Source organism: Leuciscus leuciscus, assembly GCF_965113295.1.
Source record: "Leuciscus leuciscus genome assembly, chromosome: 14".
In the NCBI taxonomy this organism is placed as follows: Eukaryota; Metazoa; Chordata; class Actinopteri; order Cypriniformes; family Leuciscidae; genus Leuciscus; species Leuciscus leuciscus.
Window position 1 is genome coordinate 26,886,129 of NC_138738.1, and position 15,660 is coordinate 26,901,788.

General features: G+C 37.4%; 1 protein-coding gene and 1 long non-coding RNA gene across 4 annotated transcripts in view; both read left to right on the top strand.

Annotated features, from left to right (window-relative positions):
• Positions 1-18: 18 nt before the first annotated feature.
• The window catches only part of setd5 (SET domain containing 5), a 48,053-nt gene continuing 32,411 nt past the window's right edge, over positions 19-15,660 (top strand). For all 3 annotated transcript variants that reach the window (XM_082136615.1, XM_082136616.1, XM_082136617.1), the window contains exon 1: positions 19-466. The gene's annotated coding sequence lies outside the window, so the exon portion shown is untranslated. The remainder of the gene's footprint in view (positions 467-15,660) is intronic.
• On the top strand, positions 9,586-10,510 carry LOC309514181. Its single transcript, XR_014211620.1, has 2 exons — positions 9,586-9,845; positions 10,317-10,510. It is a non-coding gene; the product is annotated as an uncharacterized lncRNA (long non-coding RNA).

The window sequence follows — 15,660 nt, forward strand, 5'->3', positions numbered from 1 at the left end:
CTCCGCTGTGAAGGAAACCCTGTGTTATGGTTGTGTGTAGGCTTCGCTGGGAGCCGCGGTTGATGCCGGTGTAGAGAGGGGGATGGGCAATACTGCAAATGTAAAGGACATGAGATTGAATCACAGCCTTGAATCACCAAGTGCTGTACATACCCATATAAATATCGACTATAATTTGGTAAAATAACATTGTACATTGATGTATGCTTTAGCAACTCAACGTGAACATTTGAAGACCGCACTATGTCTTAAATGGGAGAAAATGTGAAACTTTCAACTCTTGCGTAAGGGACACTGAGAAGTTTGGAAGATAGCCTGAGAGCCTCGCGGTCTACAGTTCACAGGAAACACCGAGGTTGCAAGAGAAGGCCTCCTGTTCTGCCTCGCATTGATGTTGGATTTTTTGAAAACACAAAATACCTTTAATAGGCTATTGAATTTCAATTACGTTGGGAGGACGCTGTAGGTAAGGTATTTTTTTATTTCAATGAAGGTTTTGATGGCAAATAGCTTATGTTTTTTAATGAACTAGGCAAAGTTGATGCAGAAGTTGGGAGCTCAGTTTATCAGCTCTTGTTTATCAACACGAATTGTAGCTTTCCTCTTTCAACTCTTCTTGGTTGAATGTTTCTGCTGTCACATTAATGAATCAAATCCCCCCAAAATGTATGATGTAACACCGTGTTGGTTGGTCTGCATGTTAGCTTGATGTAACTAGCTATAATCACAATCACACTTTGCCAACAACCTCGTGCTAAGAGCTGTTTTTTTTGCTGTAAACATTCAGTGATCGGCCTATTGTTATGCTGCATTTCTTACCCTTTGCACCTATATCACATTAATAGCATTCGTGCCACTCAACATAATGAATTATCAAAGTGAGCAAAGGTATCATTTTAGTTAGCCGTTAGCTTAGCTGAGAGAGGCTGTCTTAAAAGCTAATACGATTTAAATGCATTAAAGTGGTAAAAATCAAAGGATCTTTATTTGTAAATAAGAGGAGAAATTATTGAAGTGGGTTTCGAGGCAGAAACTTAGACTCTGGACATTTTAGTGTTAGTTGACTTCTTGTGTTAATCAAGTTTATATGTGAAAACAGACATGGTAGAGTTTGTATTTACAACATTCGTGCTTGTCAGAATCGAATTTGAAGACTCAGTTTTCCGAAAACATTGGACATTATGTATTCGGATGATTAACTGTATTGCTTAGCAACTTGGACGTACTTTGTTAGACTCACAGTGGATTTATTTTCTGTCTGTTCAAAAAGAAGATAGTTTGTCGGGATAAGCAGATATCCTGTTGAGCACTGCTCTCTGATCCTCTACATCTATATTTTTGATATAGCCAGCTTCCATCTCGTTGACTATGAGATAACTTTTGATGTATTTATAATTTCTTGATCTGGTCTATGTGTTTTCTTTGGGAAATGAATATAATGCGAACCCCGAGAACCGTGACTTGCTTTTCTCATTCTTCACCTCCGCCTCCCCCATCAACCAACCCCCAACTCGAGCCATGAGAAATGGGTGGTATTTCTAAGGGGAACTCGCCTTTCCTTTTTTAGCCTCCATTTTTATTTCAACAACAAGTGAGTGGAAACGACAAGGAAGAGAAGGCGAGTTAGAGTGATTGGAACTGAACCATATTCCCTCACAATATATATATATATATATATATATATATATATATATATATATATATATATATAATAGTTATAGTTTTTGGTTGACAGTTTTCGATGCGCTACAAATAAGTGACATTTGCTGCTCTGTTCTTTCCAGCGTGTAAAATGAACCTCGAGGAAACGCCTGCTGTTGTGGCAAGGCCGCGTACTCCATACTCAGGGTTACTTTTGCATACACGCAAGCATTGCATTATTTTAGTCGTCCTCTGGCTGTATGCTGCCCTTTCTGTCTGTTCACTGATAAATTTGATATCATCAGGACCCTGAACAAAGAGTGTCCATAACAGTGCCTGATAGAATTCACACATTATTGAAATGGTATGCTATTTGCATGGACCGTGTCAGGTAAAACAACTGTAAATGAAACAGTATAAGGGAGGAACTGGTGGACATATGTTTTTGTTGTTGTTGTCATTAATGCTGTTCGAATGAACAGTTAAATAGCTTCAGTAAAAATAATGACTGGCCGTGTATCTACAAATTTTATTTTATTCTCAAAATCAAACAGCTGTATACGTATTTGGATCTGCTTTTAAAAAGTTAGAAAGGAAATGTCTTTTTTTGTAGTTCCTGAAGAGCTTCCTGGCAACTGCAAGTGTGTGATTGGGCTTGTCCGACATTTTCCAAGTATGTTTTCAGGTTTTATTTTCGTCCGCCTTGAACTGTGAAACCTGATCTTTCTGTGACTCACCCGACTAGTTATCTAAAGTCAACGTGTGTCTTTGTCCAGAGACAAAGGACAAGCTTGGAAAAATTTAACTTTTAGCAGATTAGAAAATAAAATAAATGCCCTGATGCATTTTAGTATCAAACTACTGGTTACCATTTATCCTAATATATGAATTTAGAGAAACTGTACCGCAAATCGAAACATGGCAAATATGCAAAGCATTTTTCTGGATCAAAACCTTTCTGTTCTGTCCTCATTGTTTTGTTATGTCATTTAGTTTTGTTTGTACGTCTATTTATTTATATATAATACCGTTTATTACCAATGTTAAATATTGTGACTTAATTAAATACTTTTTGATCTTGAAGATTCCAGCTTTTAAGTGATTTTATGACATAGCCTAAAGCATTTTTAATAGAAAATGATGCATGATTCAATGAATGCACTGTTGTGATGCTTTCACGTATATAATTGATATACTCGGGCCAAATGTAATTTATTATGATTATTATATTTGCAGTTTAGGGACTTTTTTTTGTTAACTGGTAGGACAGTCTGTTTCTTCCAAATTAATGTTTGGGTGATACCTGAGCTCTTGTCTTCTTTAGAGTCTAGACAACATGATGGGTGATTTCTAATCCTAAACCCGTGCATGAACACAACATAGCTCATTGTGATCAATGCTTTTTTTAAAAGGATATTTGAAATCTTTCTTTTTGTATTAATGAAAAAACAAATACATTTAACTGTAGAAAATACATAGAGTAAATGGTGTTTGTGTGTAGCTTTGTGGGTTCTTACCTCTTGTTCTCTTATATGGGGCTAAAAAATTGTTGCCGAGATGCCTGCTCCTCTTCTGCTTCGTGATTGGATGGTTTCAGAGAGCCTCAGCCAATCAGATGCGTTGGAGTGTTGTTGCGCGCTCTCTCTCTCTCTCTCTCTCTCTCTCTCTCTCTCTCTCTCTCTCTCTCTCTCTCTCTCTCTCTCTCTCTCTCTCTCTCTCTCTCTCTCTCTCCTTCCTTCCCCCCCTCCCTAACCAGTGCTTTGGAACAACTAACAGCACAGTCTTAAAACAGCTTTTAGTAGCATAAACAATGTTTTCTACTGAAAGGGAGCAGAACATAATGCGGTATCCATATGCTCTGTCAGTCAAGGTTCTCTAGCCTCTTGTTTCTATGCACCCTGTGCGGCCATTTTATCTCTTGAACAATTTTCCAGGTATTTGGCAAGGGTGGGTCAGTCATCTTGAAAACAAGCTGTCAGATAATTTAGTTAAATCAAACAATTTTTACACTGATCTGGTGGTCGGTCTTTATAGGATACAGCAGGATTTGTTTTTGTGATCGAATCATTTACAAATTGTTGGCAGAAATGTACGTGGCCACAATCCAATGCTTCTTGATGCATCCCAGACAACAGAACGACCACCTACTCCCCTGTCAATCAGCTTTTGTGCTAAAAAAAGCCTCTTTCACTTTGTTGGGTATGTGTGGCTTTAAAAACAATAGCAATCGTCCTATTGGATTTGAAAATTGGATTTTGAAAAGTCATGACGCCATAAGATATTTCCAGTATGCCTGATATCAGGGTATTTCCTTTAAATTTTTGTGCATTTATAGGACTGATACTGGCAGTAAATGGTTGTAAGAGCGAATATTATCTTCCAGATGAGCAAGACATTTGTCTTTCCCTTCTGGGGAAAGTTAAACTGAATTCCCTCCATGTTAGCTAACAAGCACAAAATTAAAATAAAATATGTGAGATACATTCTGGTAGTCTGGGACTAGTTTTCCTTAGCGTTTAACATTTTACATTTGTATCCTTAAAAAGTCATGCATTATTTCCATTTTGAATAAAGAAGCAGGCACAATTCACATTTTGTTCCATTGACAAGTGAATGTGCCAAACTGGAAACACAAGCTCATGCAAAAAGTTTTGCGTTCCAAAGTTCAAGTTTGGTGAACTCTGACCTGCGAATTCACATTACGTGAAGTCGTGTGACCAGTAGATTGTTTATTTTTACATTTTGAATGTATTACTAATTGTTATATGTTGAATTAATGTTTATAAAAAGACGCAGCAGAGTGCGACATCATATCACAACTGTTACAGCTTCCGTAGAAATTTAATGTGCTCAGTTTAGTGTGACCGTGGCTTAACCCTTAAAGACCTAGAACATTTTTGGAGCACCTGACTCGCCTGTTCTTTTCTTTGTTTTACTAAACTGTTATAGCAGTCAGCATCAAGTGCCATATCGTTAGCCTCATTGCATAATTGCCTAAGTCATTTTGTGTTTTTTTCTTGTTTTCCAAAAACATTGAAATATGACTTTGGCAATTATGCTATGAGGCTAACGATATATCACTTTAAACAGGAGATTTAATCTAGCTAATTTAAATTCCCATTTCCCAACATTTATTTTGTCTTAGAATGGATGAATATACCAGATTTAAGAAAAACAGCAGCAATTTTTTTGTGATTTTTGTTTACTCAACTCAAACAAAACCTCCTGAAGTTTGGATTTTTTCCTTTAGAAAGTTTTACTTGGATATTTTTGCTTCTGTGTGTGTGTGTGTGTATTCAATCTGAACATGAACAACAAACACAAATAGTTCAGCAAGTATTGTAAATAATTGCCAAAATTGTCTTGTGCAATAAAAATACAAACCGTGCAAATGATTTTCACAAACTAGGCCTATATAAACTTGGGTTTCTTTGATGAATCAATGCTGATCAAAACTTGATGACGCAATCACATTTGCTATGAGCCTCTGAATGTCCAAAAGCGAAAAACCCGATATCATCATAAAAGTTGCGAATCTCCTCTTTAAAGGTGCAGTGTAATTTTGAGCGGCATCTAGTGGTGAGGTTGCGAATTGCAACAAACAGAAGTTACGGTGGCCGACAGGAAAAGACGTAGTCGTCTGAGACAGCAGAGAGTAGCCAGTTAAGCAATGAGGTTTCTTTACAAATAAATTGAGAAATTAGGCTAGTCAAACGATATGTTATTGCGAATTTCATTGTTACTTGTTTGTCATTGTGTCAGTGTTTTATTCACTGACTTTAGCTAGCTTCTTTGCACGAAGAACAACATAGTGACGAAACGCGTTTGTCCGTTTAGGGCTCACATGTCGGTGCATTTCAATGTAAGGGCACCCGCGGTGTATGTAGATAGAAATGGCTCATTTTAAGGTAATAAAAACATAACGGTTCATTAAAGGTATAGCGGAGGATTTTCCCGAATTTTAGAAAAGAACCGCCCTCTCCACTTTTGGAAGAAATGCACATGCGCAACACTCTACCTGCTCCCGAGAGGGAACGCCTATTAAACGCTAGCATCTCCAATCATATTTTACATTAACTTTTACTAGCAGTGATTTTAAATGGATTTCTCCAAATAGCATGCCAAACTTTACATGTCGAGTAGAAACTTCGCAACTGAGGCATCAGTGGGAAGCCCAACCGGTGCTTTTAGCACACGCCAGCGTGTGAAATATTCTCCCAAAAACACTGCAGGGTTCCAGACTGCGACCATTTTTTTGAGAATGTGCGAGTTAAAATTGTATGTGGTTGCATTTGTGCGAGTGCATGGTCATGTACTACTCAGTTAAATTCACGCATGAATTTTCCTGCATTGAACTTGTTTTAGCGCCCGCCATAGTGAATTTTTGTCCCGCCAAAGTCTTATTTGATCGGTGAGTAATGTAGATGAACTGCTGCGCTTGTGACAGGACATGTTTATAACTGAAAGAACAAGCAGAGAGAGAGAGAGAGCTGGACGCGCGTGCGCACTCTCTCTCTTCGGAGCCAGGCGAAAGTGTAAACAAGACTTCACCGTCTCCAAACCATAGATAGACTGTAAGCTCCAAACTAAGCGCTGTCTTGCTCTCTCTCCCTTGCACATATTAATCAAAATAAATCGACACGGTGGTAAAAGGTCGGAAGACCAAAGTTTCATGTGGAGCATTCTGAGATTTTTTTTGTTGTTGTTTTTTTTTTGAATTACCGCTGGGTGTGAATTGTGCTAAATAAGTTTCCTTATCTTCTCTGAAAAGCGTTCCGGACATTCAGCTGACAACATAAAACAACACTTTAATTAAACGAAAAAAAACTATCCAGTGATGAAATGTTTTCTGTGTTGACAGAAATCTTGGATGTCCATGTCCTAACTGCTGGGATAATCACACAACGCGCATGACACGTCCAATTCGCGAACTAATGACTGCTTTTGAACCGATTCATTTTAATGAACAGGGCCGGGTTTCCCGATAACGATGTATCTTAGCTCTTAAGAGCGCTCTCTACGTGCAAGGTTACGAACGTTCGCAGCAATTCCACGAGCGTTTCCCAAAAATGCACTTAACATGAACGCGCGAGAACGCGTTTTACGTGCTACTTCAGAGTCGCTGTCCATTTGCGAAGTGCTGAAATATAACCTTATATGGAATCGTATTCTGAACGTTTAGCCTTAATTATTAGATTTAACCTAACAATCGTCATCTGTGCATTAGCAATCAAGACAAGTCTAAAGTCTACATTCAGGCGGAGATAGCCTACTGACAAAATGAACAAAAAAACAAACCAGGGCTGTGTTTCCCAAAAGCATCGTAAGCCTAAGTAGTTCGTAAAAACGAGCGTACGACTGATCTTAATATTACGGTCTGTTTCCCAAAAGCATCGTAACTTAAGTAGCTCTTAAAAATCATCGTAGATCTACGAGTGCTCTGGAGTAATCGTAAATCCCCAAGTGCATCGTAAGAAGACAGATTTATGAGGTCACCTGCAGGACAACCGGCAGATTACACTTTTATCTAGATTTAACAGATTACACTGCAAAGTGAGTACAAATATAAGGTTTTTATTGTACTTTTTTATTGTACACTTTATTGTACTTGGTTTTTGTTTAAATGAATGTATAAATTAAATAATAAAAAAGGGAAGAAAAAAATACACATCTAAATTAAATGAATGAAAACAAAATCATAAAAGAACGAAGTAATGTGGAAAATATGCTTCAAAGACTGGGCAAAATATGGATGAATAAAAAATAAAAAAAATCTGTCAATGACTTGCTGACGTGCACGAAAACCAGCCATGTATTGGGCATTTCTTGCAGACCACCTTCCCTGATCTTTGAACACCCCAGGTTGCAGTTAGTTTGCAATGTCCACCCAGATGTTTTGTTTTTCCTTATTTGTATGGTGTCCTTTAAATCTAATTGCTAATCTACAGATGACGATTGTTAGGTTAAATCTAATAATTAAGGCTAAACGTTCAGAATACGATTCCATATAAGGTTATATTTCAGCACTTCGCGAATGGACAGCGACTCTTAAGTAGCACGTAAAACGCGTTCTCGTTAAGTGCATTTTTGGGAAACGCGCGTGGAATTGCTGCGAGCGTTCGTAACCTTGCGCGTAGAGAGCGCTCTCTAAGATACATCGTTATCGGGAAACCCGGCCCAGAAAAGATACCTTTCAAAAAAGATGAAATTAATGTAGGCCTAATTTTAGAGTAGATAGAGCGAAACAAAGATGTTATTTTTAACAGATTTAAAGGACACCATACAAATAAGGAAAAACAAAACATCTGGGTGGACATTGCAAACTAACTGCAACCCGGGGTGTTCAAAGATCAGGGAAGGTGGTCTGCAAGAAATGCCCAATACATGGCTGGTTTTCGTGCACGTCAGCAAGTCATTGACAGATTTTTTTTTTTTATTCATCCATATTTTGCCCAGTCTTTGAAGCATATTTCCCACATTACTTCGTTCTTTTATGATTTTTTTTTCATTCATTTAATTTAGATGTGTATTTTTTCTTCCCTTTTTTATTATTTAATTTATACATTAATTTAAACAAAAAACAAGTACAATAAAGTGTACAATAAAAAAAGTACAATAAAAACCTTATATTTTTACTCACTTTGCAGTGTAATCTGTTAAAGGAGAACTCCGGTGAATTTTTAAGTTAATCTTGATCGTTTTACCTTTGTGAGTACTGTCTATAGAAAAAAAAACGAACCGGATCGGTGCTTGCAACGCGGAGCTGTTACAGTTAATGCCCAGAGCTCCCATTCAGCTAAAACGGCAGTTATGGGGGCATTAACCTAAATAGTGTCTTTGTGCCTCTTAACAGACACAAAATGCAATTAAAATGTCTGTCCAACATGAACAGGGCCCTTACATGACAACAAGATGCGTTTAGCAACTTAGCCATTGTTTAAACTCACCTAAATAGTGTTTTAGACGGCTAGCTGTAGTCTCGCGCTGAAGTCCCGTGGGAACTCAGTTGTAGCCGGAAAAAGTGCGCGTGATTTTTTTTATTTTTTTTATTTTTTTTATTTTTTAAAACCTCTTCAGCGGAAATCCCGCCCTGCAGCTGATTCTAAGGTTTTCATTGGTCATGTCAATCGTCACTGTAACCTAAACCAATTAAATCAGCTGCAGGGCGGGATTTCTGCTGAAGTGGTTTGGGGGAAAAAATCGTGCACATAGTGCAGGTGGGAGGAGCGTCGTGTTCCGGCTACTACTGAGTTCCCACGGGACTTCAGCGCGAGACTACAGCTAGCCGTCTAAAACACTATTTAGGTGAGTTTAAACAATGGCTAAGTTGCTAAACGCATCTTGTCGTCATGTAAGGGCCCTGTTCATGTTGGACAGACATTTTAATTGCATTTTGTGTCTGTTAAGAGGCACAAAGACACTATTTAGGTTAATGCCCCCATAACTGCCGTTTTAGCTGAATGGGAGCTCTGGGCATTAACTGTAACAGCTCCGCGTTGCAAGCACCGATCCGGTTTGTTTTTTTTCTATAGACAGTACTCACAAAGGTAAAACGATCAAGATTAACTTAAAAATTCACCGGAGTTCTCCTTTAAATCTAGATAAAAGTGTAATCTGCCGGTTGTCCTGCAGGTGACCTCATGAATCTGTCTTCTTACGATGCACTTGGGGATTTACGTTTACTCCAGAGCACTCGTAGATCTACGATGATTTTTAAGAGCTACTTAAGTTACGATGCTTTTGGGAAACAGACCGTAAGATCAGTCGTACGATCATTTTTACGAACTACTTAGGCTTACGATGCTTTTGGGAAACGCAGCCCTGATCTTTCCAACAGTGAACTCAGGAGACGTCTGAATCGGTGTATAACTAATCAGTAACACTTTACAATAAGGTTCTATACATAAATTACATAAAAAATACAGTTTTAAGCTTTTCAAAAAACAAGTGGTTTTATTTATTTTAAAGCATATGACTAAATTTTTCCACACAGTGCTATCAAGAATCGATAAGAGAATCTTTAAAGAATCAGATCGATAAGCAGAATCGTCAGTGGCATTGATATTGATAAAATCTTATCAATTCCAATCCCTATGTGAAGACAGTAAAATTATAATCAAACATTAAAGAACATAGGCTACATGTTTTTTTTTTAGAGTTAAAAGATTAAAACATTTTTCTAACTAACGCTAACATGAGGTCTTGTGTCACTGTCCAACATGACATCATGACTTTGCGTAAACATACACGCCACTTTCAAGTCAAGTGGCGTGTTATTTATACGCATTTTGAGCTATCCGCGTGTATGTCCACGCCGAAACGAACCGTCATCTTCCGCGTGTATGTCTACGCCGTTAAACGTCAGAGTGATTCCGCGTGTATGTGTACGCCGTTAAATGTCCGAGCGAAACTGAGCAAAATGTATATCTACATCTGGGGAGCAATATTTTTTTTCCTAGGATGGTAGGGGAACACTCATAAATGGTATTAACCCCAGTGACGGGTAGGTTTAGGGACGCGGTTGGGGTAGGTCATATATATTTATATATACAGTAATGTAACGTTAAGTCACCGGCGTTGATAAACACGCTGAAAATCGATTATGCGTGTTGATAACACGCCAAAAATGGAAATACGAATTGGCTTGTCATACATACGCCATTTCATGAGATCAGTCTGCACTGTCAGTCTTTTTACATCAGTGCAAAACTAGGGTAGATTAAGACCACTATTCATCAGCATTGATTAATCCCATGGCATGTAGCAAAAAAAAAAAAGGTGCGACCAAATCATATGCTGGTGCGACCAACTGAGAAAGTTGGTAGCACCAGTGCAACCAGTGGAAAAGTTAGTCTGGAGCCCTGCTCTGGTCTTGTTTCTTTCTTCAGAGGCCTTTCTCTTCTTGTCATACAATTCGTAGACACTTTTTCTCTTGCGACCCTCAGACAAACCCGGTGAGAACGGCGAGCTTCAATGAATGGCTGAAACCATAGCTCACCACACATATACACCTGAAAGTGCGCATGCGCAGAAAGGACGAGCACGTACGACGGCCTTACGTGAACATATCACCAGAATGATTGACAATTAGGAGGACCAATAGTCTTGATGATCCACCCGGAAAAAGACAATCCTCCACTATACCTTTAAGTAAGGTCTTTATATACACCACTGAAAACATAGGCCTAGTTATGTATATGATATTGCAGTTCTGTCAACATATCCTCCTAAATATTACACAATGCACCTTTAAAGGACTTTTTAAAGCATACAGATTGGATTAGCGGTTCAAAAGTTATTAAACATTTAAGAACAATATTTAGTTATTTTTTAGTCGCTGGCGGCTGCATAGGTCTTTAGACCATTTGGTTGGGTGTTTCCAAACAGTGATTGTTGTTTTTTTGTGTGGGTGGAGCCTTCCTGGACTGGTGGCAAAAAATTACCGTTCTGCAGTTGCAATGTATGGAAGCCACGGAAGAGGAGTAAAAAAAGCTAATTTCGAGTTTATATCTCACAATTCTGACTTATTGCTTCTCACAATTCTGTGAAGAAAAATCTGAATTTCTTGTTGTTTTGTCTTTTTTCTCTCCAGAATTATGAGATTTATCCCGCAATTCTGACTTTTTATTCCTCAGATTTGTAATGTAAACTTGCAGTTGTAAGTTATAAAGTCTGACTTGGGAGATATGAACTCGCAATTACGAGTAAAAAGTCAGAATTTGGAGTAGTTAGGTTTAAATGTTACCTATGTAAAATGGTTTAATTAGCCTATATTTCATTCTGTAACTGTATGGCTAAATCATAGTTTATTTTTGTTTACATCAAATTCATGCTTTAATAGTAGGCAATCACCCTGTCTGTCCGTTTAATGGTCTGCAATAGGGCTGCACAATATATAGAAATTATCAAAATATCGCAAATGTATATATCACGATATGCATATCGCAACGGCTTCCAATAACTGGGGTCATGAAGAAAAGACAGAGAAAATCACTCGCTGATCTTAGCTGAATAACTTTTGTAGCTTTAATAAGAATCCGTATACATTTAATTCATACAGTGAAAACTAAGCAGTGTTTTATTTTTTACATTTGATTATTCAGTTTCTGTTGTTAAATAACCCTAATATAGGATAACCTGAAACCCTAAACCCTGTGGTTTACACTGATGTTAAAATAACACTTCTTATGCTATGTTTTAGGGATGTTTTACTGTCTAAAAAAGAATGGGTTAGGGCTAAACGTTTGAGTTTAGCTTAAAATGGGGTCTTTTTCTATGTCATAATGGGTATTTTCTTTTAAAATGAAGACCATCTGTTTTTGCTTTCCGATTCTGACATCCAAAGGCACAACAATGCATGTTTTTTTCACTTTTTTTGCTGGTGAGACTAAAATGTATATTTTGCTAATATAATGATTATACCTGAAGAATAGCGTGAGAACTTTATTATATCTGGTATCGGTATGATCTCAGTGAGCTTTTATTACATGTTATGCTTGCGCATTAAGATGATTTTAGTTCAGTGTGGATGAGAAACATTTGGAAAATACTTAAATGGTTGTGTGAATAGGAAGCATATTGTATGAATCCAGTTTAATGTAGACAGGCCTAACCTAAACCGCACTGCAGATCCAGTGAGAAGCATTTTAATTTGATGCAGAATTGTTACAAAAGCCAAATGTCTCAGTGATTTGTACTAGTTTAAAGCCAGATGAAACCGCACTGACATTCTTAAAAGTGCTGACACTAAAAATAGTAGAAACATGGTGTCAAATGTCTATGGTGAATGATGTAAAAGTGTCCATTGACTGCCTCTAGCAAGACACATGCAAATGTATTTGCCCGTGTGACGTCACAAATCATACAACATCCAAATTGTCAGTTTTTTGGAACTTGGTTACATAAATGCTGTTTTTGAGCTGACAAGGATGTTTTAAAGGGATGGTTTGGAGTAATTTTAACCTAGGGTCCTTTGCACCATGACCTCGAGCCAAACCTCGAGGTCACTTCCGTGATTTGGGAAAAGCAATGCATAAGGATGTAGTGTAATGACGCCCAGTTCCAGGAATGCACTAATATTTTGTTGGTAGTACCAGTTTGCAACAATTATTAGTTACTAAGTTGTCAACACTTCGGAAAAAAATAATAAAAAATGCATCGCTTTCTGCCAGGACTTTTACAGGCTTTTCCCAAATCACGGAAGTGACCTCGGCGTCCGGGTTAGCGGTAGCTTAAGCCATCAGGCAAGTGCTATTTAAATAAACTCCTGATGTAGGCCTTAGTGTTTTTCACGTTATAGGCAGTTTAGAATGTTCCACTGTTTTTAGTCATTGAAATACTGCAGAGCAGGTGCTACGGATCACAAGTGCCCAAAACATGCATTTTGTAAAAAAAAAAAAAAAAAAAAAAACCTTTTCTGAGAGGTGATCTAAATATTTGTGGCTTAAAACAAACCTTTGCTGCAGTTCTATGCACATTTTGCCCTTCAGGTCTCTGTGCTGGTCACATGACAAACTATGAATAGAAGAATAACAATAAATGTTCCCAACTGAAGCCAGGTGATTTACTGTCAAATATTAATTTCCATGAGACAATACCAGTGCCACTGCACTCATGGAGCCCTGATTGTTTCTATTCACACTCTTGCAAACTTTTTTTATCTTAGACTTGTTTATAGTATTTTAAAGTATAGTATTTACATTTTATAGTATTTTACAGTCATTTTTTTTCTCCAATTGTAGTGCGAAAGCATTTTAAAGAAGTACAGTTCTTGCAAGCACATTTATCAAAAATGTTTCTTTAAACATTTATCAACTGTAGAAGCCATATAAAAAATGTTTATACCACACACAAAAAAACTGTCCGATGGAGATTCGGACATAAACAAACTGAATTTTCTCCGAAGTAATGGGGAAAAAGGGGAGGCATAAACACATTTTGTGTGTATTTGATCATTTAGTCACACCCAAGTTAAGCTCAAAGTATGCTTTGCTTTGGGCGTTCTGCTCTGTCTTGGAGGGAACACACACAGGGAGCTGCGTGTCAGACAGAATGCAGGTACCAAATTAAGATGGTTGATTACGATTTTAATATCAAGCATGTCCCACACGTTAACAACAGTAGCCTAAATTTTATGGCAATCACTTCAGCTTTGTACAAACCGGTGGGGGTGGGGGTGGGGGGGGGGAGGGGGGATTCAACCAATTTGACAGAAAATAGGGTATCTGATCCATTTTGTTTCTACTTTAGAAACATTACCATTGTAAAGGATGCAAATAGAGATTAAAATGAAAATAAAAGTTGTGAATAAAGAAAAAATAGAGGATTTGGGAAGAGACTTGAAAGATACCAGTTGTGCAGTCCAGTAGAATTCATGAGATATTGTTCTCTGTATTTGTGGAAGTTTGATGAAGAGATTGCAAGTCAAATGGCTGTATATTGTTTTTAACAGGGAGCAGAACACAAAGAAAAAAAGAAGAATATACAACACTTAGTATGATGAAAAGAGCTCTTGCCAAAGAAGGTCTTTTGATATAAATGGCACATTAAAAACACCAGTCGCTGCAATATTTCACTAAACAATAACATTTAAAAATGTTGACTTGCAGAACAAAAATGTTCGTTACAGAATTAAAACGTATAATTATTTTTTCTAACTTGTGTTTGTAAGTAAATGTTTTTTATGATATTAAATATTCTGTAATGGATAATGTATAGCCATCAAAAAGACATATAATGATTGTTTGTAGCACTACATCTGGGTTGGAACAATTGGTGAAACAGTCTGGGCCCTATCATACACACGGTGCAATGCAGCGCCATGCGGGGCGAAGTGTTTTTTGCTAGTTTCAGCCTGACGCTGTTATCATTTTCACGTCCTGTGCCATGTTGTTTGGATAGCAAATGCATTTGTGCCCATCTGTTCACCCATGGGCGTGCTGCTCTGAAAACGAGGTGTGTTCGGGCACATTGTTGGCGCGTTGCTATTTTGAGGCAACTGAAATAGACTGCCATTGACCAACAAAACCTCACAAAAACACTTAGAGCCCATGGAAACTCAAGGTATCGACCTTAGTCATGGTGTACGCCATGTTTAATTTTACCAAGTCAAAACAGGGCTGTGAGGGATAGACATGAATTGATTATAGTCCTAGATCAGATGTCATTTTCAAAACTGTTTTATGGGGGATTTTGTCTACTGAAAGTTTTTGGAAAGAGATAGATAGATAGATAGATAGATAGATAGATAGATAGATAGATAGATAGATTTGTTTTTGTAAAACAACAGTGCAAAAAACATTGAACACAACACACACCATGTATGAATACATGTAGATACTTTGTATACTTTTATATTCTGTGGAAGTGTTTTTCCTCCTTTCAATTTCAACAATAAATGTTACATTTATTTGTAAATCGCTTTTCACAATACACAAACTGTTGTGACATTTTATTTAGTCAATAGTCAAGTTGTTGTTCATACAGGAATGTACTTGTGTGTGGATTTAACCACCTTAAGACCATTTTTGACAAAGGGGTCAACCAAGGATATCAACATGCGATCATTTGAAGTAGCACACATCCGTTCTCGTCAGATAACAGGCACTAAATTGATGTTTCTGCACAAAACATCCCATTAACAGTCAGATGTAAGTGTAAGTGACCATAATAAACCCACAGAACACGAGACATTTGTTTTACAGAAAATGCATATTTTTTTTTTTTTTTTTTACCTTATTGGAGCCAATTTACTGTTCTGTACTTGAGTTATCTGAGATAATGTGTTGCTACTTCCTAACAGTCACTGTAGAATTTGCATTAAAAATGTTGCATATTTTTCAAGCTGGTTCAGCAGGGTACAACAGAATTCTTAAATTTGTTTGTGATAGGAAAAAAATTAAATGGGTAATTGGTGGCTTTCGACACCTGTCACTTTAAGATAAGTGTTTCCCTTAAATGATTAGAGAAGAGTATTTGCTAAAGAATATCGACCCATGTATAGCTTGTTGCAGACATGTT